Here is a 6298-nt window from a genome sequence, read left to right on the forward strand (position 1 = left end):
CCTGCACAGGTGTGCTGGCTGCTCAGATTGTCCAATTAAGGAGGCCATTTATTCAGCAGCAGCAGAAGTCCTGTGCCTGGACGCTCCAACAGCTGCCAGACACAAGCAGCAGCAGCACCACCTTTTGTTTTTCGGCTGCAGCAGCAGCAAGGCCCACAGGGCTAGATAGCCAGCAAGCAAGTAGCAACGAAACTAGGAATCTTTCTTTTTATCATTGTAATGGGGTGGTGCACTGTACCCGAAGATACTGCCATATCGGGTCAATGCATAGGGCGACGGAAGCAAGCTTCGAAATCGGCCCCCGTTCTCAAAAATCCATTTAATATATGGTCCCCAGATAGGGGACGTATCAGATATTAACCCCTTAAGGACGCAGGACGTACTCAAACGTCCCCTTTTCCGAGTCCTTAAGGACTCAGGACGTTTGAGTACGTCCTGTCAAATCCCAGCCCCCCGCCGCTAGCCGGAGGGGAGCCGGTGCCCGATGCCTGCTGAAATCGTTCAGCAGGCATCGGGGCATATCGCCCAGGGGGGTCATTATGCCCCCCCATGTCGGCGATGGCCGCAGATCGCTGGACAATTCAGTCCAGCGATCTGCAGCAGATTCCGGGTCAATCGGGTCTCCAGTGACCCGGTGACCCGGAATTACAGGCTGTTCGGGGCCGTCTCCGACGGCCCTGAACAGCCAGAGCCTGCACTAGTGCCACCTCACGATCGCCCTGATTCGTCGGCCGGATTACCAGCCGACCAATCAGGGCGCCTGCTGCGGGTGTCACTCCCGCAACCAGCTCCGCCCCTCTTCCGGAGGACGTGAGCGGGTGCGGGATGTGCACCCCGGGTGCTGGGGACCCCGATCCCCGGCGCCCCTGTTGGGATCGGGGCCCCAGGAGCGACGGCCGCGGCGGAGACGACGAGGGACTGACCTGTGCGGCGAGGATCGTTGGAGGTGAGTTACAGCCTCCTGCTGTTGCTTAGCAACAGCTCCCAGCATGCAAAAAGGGCATGCTGGGAGCTGTAGTTATGCAACAGCAGGAGGCAGACCACCACAACTCCCAGCATGCCCTTATGGGCATGCTGGGACTTGTAGTTTTGCAACAGCTGGAGGCACATTTTTTCTGTGGAAAAGTGTACCTTCAGCTGTTGTAGTAGTGCATCTGCTGGTTGCATAACTACAACTTCCAGCATGCCCTTTGGCTGTCGGTGACTGCTGGGAGTTGTAGTTTTGCAACAGCTGAAGGCACACTGAGTTATGTAGCAAACCAGTGTGTCTCCAGCTGTTGCATAACTACAGTCCCCAGCATCCCCAGCCAAAGTAGTATGCCTCCAGCTGTTGCATAACTACAAGACCCAGCATGCCCTTCCGCTGTCCGTACATGCTGGGGGTTGTAGCTTTTGCAACAGCTGAAGGCACACTGGTTGCAAAACACTGAGTTTGTTACCAAACTCTGTGTTTCACAACCAGTGTGCCTCCAGCTGTTGCAAAACTACAACTCCCAGCATGCACTGATAGACCGTACATGCTGGGAGTTGTAGTTTTGCAACAGCTGGATGTTCCCCCCCCCAATGTGAACGTACAGGGTACACTCACATGGGCGGAGGATTACAGCAAGTATCCGGCTGCAAGTTTGAGCTGCGGCAAATTTTCTGTCGCAGCTCAAACTGCCAGCGAGAAACTAATGTGAACCCCCGCCCGTGCGACTGTACCCTAAAAACACTACACTAACACACAATAAAAAGTAAAAAACACTACATATACACATACCCCTATACAACCCCCCTCCCCTCCCCAATAAAAATGAAAAACGTCTGGTACGCCACTGTTTCCAAAACGGAGCCTCCAGCGGTTGCAAAACTACAACTCCCAGCATGCACTGATAGACCGTACATGCTGGGAGTTGTAGTTTTGCAACAGCTGGACGTTCCCCCCCCCCCCCCCCCAATGTGAACGTACAGGGTACACTCACATGGGCGGAGGATTACAGTAAGTATCCGGCTGCAAGTTTGAGCTGCGGCTCAAACTGCCAGCGTGAAACTACTGTGAACCCCCGCCCATGTGACTGTACCCTAAAAACACTACACTACACTAACACACAATAAAATAAAAAGTAAAAATCACTACAAATACACATACCCCTACACAGCCCCCCTCCCCAATAAAAATGAAAAACGTCTGGTACGCCACTGTTTCCAAAACGGAGCCTCCAGCTGTTGCAAAACAACTACTCCCAGTATTGCCAGATAGCCACTGACTGTCCAGGCATGCTGGGAGTTTTACAACAGCTGGAGGCACCCTGTTTGGGAATCACTGGCGTAGAATACCCCTATATCCTCCCCTATGCAAGTCCCTAATTTAGGCCTCAAATGCGCATGGCGCTCTCACTTTGGAGCCCTGTCGTATTTCAAGGCAACAGTTTAGGGTCACATATGGGGTATCGCCGTACTCGGGAGAAATTGTGTTACAAATTTTGGGGGGTATTTTCTGCTTTTACCCTTTTTAAAAATGTAAAATTTTTGGGAAAAGAGGCATTTTAGGTAAAACTATTTTTTTTACATATGCAAAAGTCGTGAAACACCTTTGGGGTATTAAGGTTCACTTAACCCCTTGTTACGTTCCCCGAGGGGTCTAGTTTCCAAAATGGTATGCCATGTTTTTTTTTTTTTTGCTGTCCTGGCACCATAGGGGCTTCCTAAATGCGGCATGCCCCCAGAGCAAAATTTCCTTCAAAAAAGCCAAATGTGACTCCTTCTCTTCTGAGACCTGTAGTGCGCCAGCAGAGCACTTTTCACCCCCATATGGGGTGTTTTCTGAATCGGGGGAAATTGGGCTTCAAATTTTGGGGGGTATTTTCTGCTTTAACCATTTGTAAAAATGTAAATTTTTTGGGAAACCAAGCATTTTAGGTAAATTTTTTTTTATTTTTTACATATGCAAAAGTTGTGAAACCCCTTTGGGGTATTAAGGTTCACTTTACCCCTTTTTACGTTCCCCAAGGGGTTTAGTTTGCAAAATGGTATGCCATCTGTTTTTTTTTGCTGTCCTGGCACCATAGGGGCTTTCTAAATGCGGCATGCCCCCAGAGCAAAATTTCCTTCAAAAAAGCCAAATGTGACTCCTTCTCTTCTGAGACCTGTAGTGCGCCAGCAGAGCACTTTTCACCCCCATATGGGGTGTTTTCTGAAACGGGAGAAATTGGGCTTCAAATTTTGGGGGGTATTTTCTGCTATTACCCTTTTTAAAAATGTAAAACTTTTGGGAAACCAAGCATTTTAGGGAATTTTATTTTTATTTTTTTTACGTATGCAAAAGTTGTGAATCACATGTGGGGTATTAAGGTTTACTTTACCCCTTGTTATGTTCCTCGAGGGGTCTAGTTTCCAAAATGGTATGCCATGTGTTTTTTTTTTGCTGTTCTGGCACCATAGGGGCTTCCTAAATGTGACATGCCCCCCAAAAACCATTTGTCGCTCCTTCCCTTCTGTGCCCTCTACTGCGCCAGCCGAACAATTAACATAGACATATGAGGTATGTGCTTACTCGAGAGAAATTGGGTTTCAAATACAAGTAAAAATTTTCTCCTTTTTACCCCTTGCAAAAATTCAAAAATTGGGTCTACAAAAACATGCGAGTGTAAAAAATGAAGATTGTGAATTTTCTCCTTCACTTTGCTGCTATTCCTGTGAAACACCTAAAGGGTTAAAACGCTGACTGAATGTCATTTTGAATACTTTGGGGGGTGCAGTTTTTATAATGGGGTCATTTATGGGGTATTTCTAATATGAAGGCCCTTCAAATCCACTTCAAACCTGAACTGGTCCCTGAAAAAAAGCGAGTTTCAAAATTTTGTGAAAAATTGGAAAATTGCTGCGGAACTTTGAAGCCCTCTGGTGTCTTCCAAAAGTAAACACTTGTCAATTTTATGATGCAAACATAAAGTAGACATATTGTATATGTGAATAAAAAAAAAATATTTTGAATATCCATTTTCCTTACAAGCAGAGAGCTTCAAAGTTAGAAAAATGCAAAATTTTCAAATTTTCCATCAAATTTTGGGATTTTTCACCAAGAAAGGATGCAAGTTACCACAAAATTTTACCACTAAGTTAAAGTAGAATATGTCACGAAAAAATAATCTCGGAATCAGATTGATAACTAAAAGCATTCCAGAGTTATAAATGTTTAAAGTGACAGTGGTCAGAATTGCAAAAAATGGCTGAGTCCTTAAGGTGAAAAAGGGCTCAGTCCTTAAGGGGTTAAACTGATAAAAACAGATTTTTTTTTTCATCTAAAGCCGAGGAATGTGCTCTCGATTCACCCAAAGTACAAGACTGTTGAGACCCAATTAGCTCCTAGCAGGCTATAACTACCCCTCCCCCTTATTACAATAATTTATTAAATAATAACTGACACAACAACAATTCAACTTTTCCGTGGGTGGGGATCGGCCACAGCTTTATTTATAAAATTACTTATATATAAATAACAATTTAACTGTAACAAAGACACCGATTGGCTTCTTGCCAACCCGAGAGGTGCTGCCACACTGTCCTGTGTGGAGGTCTACCCCGGTTTGACCCCGCTTTCACCGTCTTCTTACCGCCAAGCTGTGACTTACAATAAACAGACATACAAAAAAGGGAGGGAGGGTGGGCAAAACTCCAGGTCCTGGGCAGATTGAGGGGGGGGAAGGGAGGCACCACAGATATAAATACCCAGGGGAGGGCTCCTGAAAGCCCGGGAAACTATTAAGCCCCTGATTGGTGCACTCCTTCCCCCCCACCCATGGGACATACCACTATATTTACCCACAAGTTTTACAGGCGGGGGAGGGGGCTAAAAAAACCTTGCCTGTACATTTCTTAACCCCTTAACTGCTCACCAGTCAGGGGGCAAGCTAGTTATGCACAGCTTGCCCCTCCAGAAAAAGTGCAAACGTGTTACACTAAAAAAAACGTGCACAAAGGATGCGGTCTATCGCAAACCCTTCTCCGATAGGAGAGAGGCCCCCCAACAAACCTTACTCTTCGCCTCCGGACCAAAAGGTACCTGCGAGGTTCCAGGTTCGATGTCCCTTTTCGCCGAAGCTACTAGGGGACCACAAATGCTCCCGGCATCCCCCTTGGCGTTAGCAAAAGTATCTGCCCTCAGAGCCGATAACGGTAGGTACCCTGCCAAAGCAGGAGTACCCGGGGTGTTTGCAGGGAGGTGCGGAATCTAATGGCCACACACACCTCCCCTAGACCGGCAGGAGGGACACCCAGAAGGGCTACCGCATCCTGACAAATCCTGTGAACACACAACATGCAAAAAGTGACACAGTGAGACAAAAAGAAATAAATAAGTGAATGTGTGCAGATATACTGCCCGGACATCCGGCCGGATCTATAAAAATGTCTCTGATCCTAGCCAGAAGGCCGGGAATCAAGAGGTGAATGCCACAAGGTGAAGAGATTATGGTGCCCGTGCTTCAACTCAGTGAGCAAGTACTCCCAGTGAGTTTCGGCACCTTGGGGTCACCACTACCCGAGGCACAAAAGTACCTCGGCTCTAGACCCTCTCAGCCTCATGGCGAGACCCTGAGGGAACAGGTCACATCGGGGCAGCCCCGAATAGCCCTGGTACACCTGCATCCTCCATGCAGCACCCATCCCCACCAGCCCCATACCGGCGTAGTTTGCCACCGGCATGAAAACTGATAAGAACAGATTTTTTTTTTTTTTTTTTTTAACCCTCAGATAAGGGATGAAAGTACTCAAAACAATACTTTCAAAACTGGCATTACAAACTTTCTGTAACACACAACCCTCTCATCATCGGGAACTTTATTTATAATCAAAAACAGACAAAATTACAAGTACATGAAAAACATCAAGATAAATCAACAGAATGAATCCATTTTTTAGTTTTCCAAATACCCTCCGCATCAATCCCACCCCTCCTAACATCCCACAAATAACACAAATAAAGCTTTCCTAACACCATCCTCACACTATTATTTACACTTATTTCCTTTCTCAAAAACAAATAAACATTCCAAACATCCCATAAGACTTCTTTAATACACGACAACAATAACCACAACACTCTTTCATTCTGACCACCACTCACACATAATCCAAACATCATCATTTCATAATACAAAAATTCCACACCTGTTAATTCCTTGCACAAAGGCCCAAGTTTTCTCACAACCTCACGAGCATACTTACAATTCCAAAAAAGATGAATAACACTTTCAAAACCATTACAATTCTCCCTAGGACACACATCACATCTCACCAAACCCCTTGCTTTCTGAAA

General features: G+C 46.3%; 1 pseudogene; it reads right to left on the reverse strand.

Moving 5' to 3' along the window:
- Nucleotides 1–222: 222 nt before the first annotated feature.
- Nucleotides 223–391, reverse strand: LOC130323969 (U2 spliceosomal RNA; annotated as a pseudogene).
- Between the last annotated feature and the right edge of the window lie 5907 nt (nt 392–6298).

This window comes from Hyla sarda, unplaced genomic scaffold (assembly GCF_029499605.1).
Source record: "Hyla sarda isolate aHylSar1 unplaced genomic scaffold, aHylSar1.hap1 scaffold_257, whole genome shotgun sequence".
Classification (NCBI taxonomy): Eukaryota; Metazoa; Chordata; class Amphibia; order Anura; family Hylidae; genus Hyla; species Hyla sarda.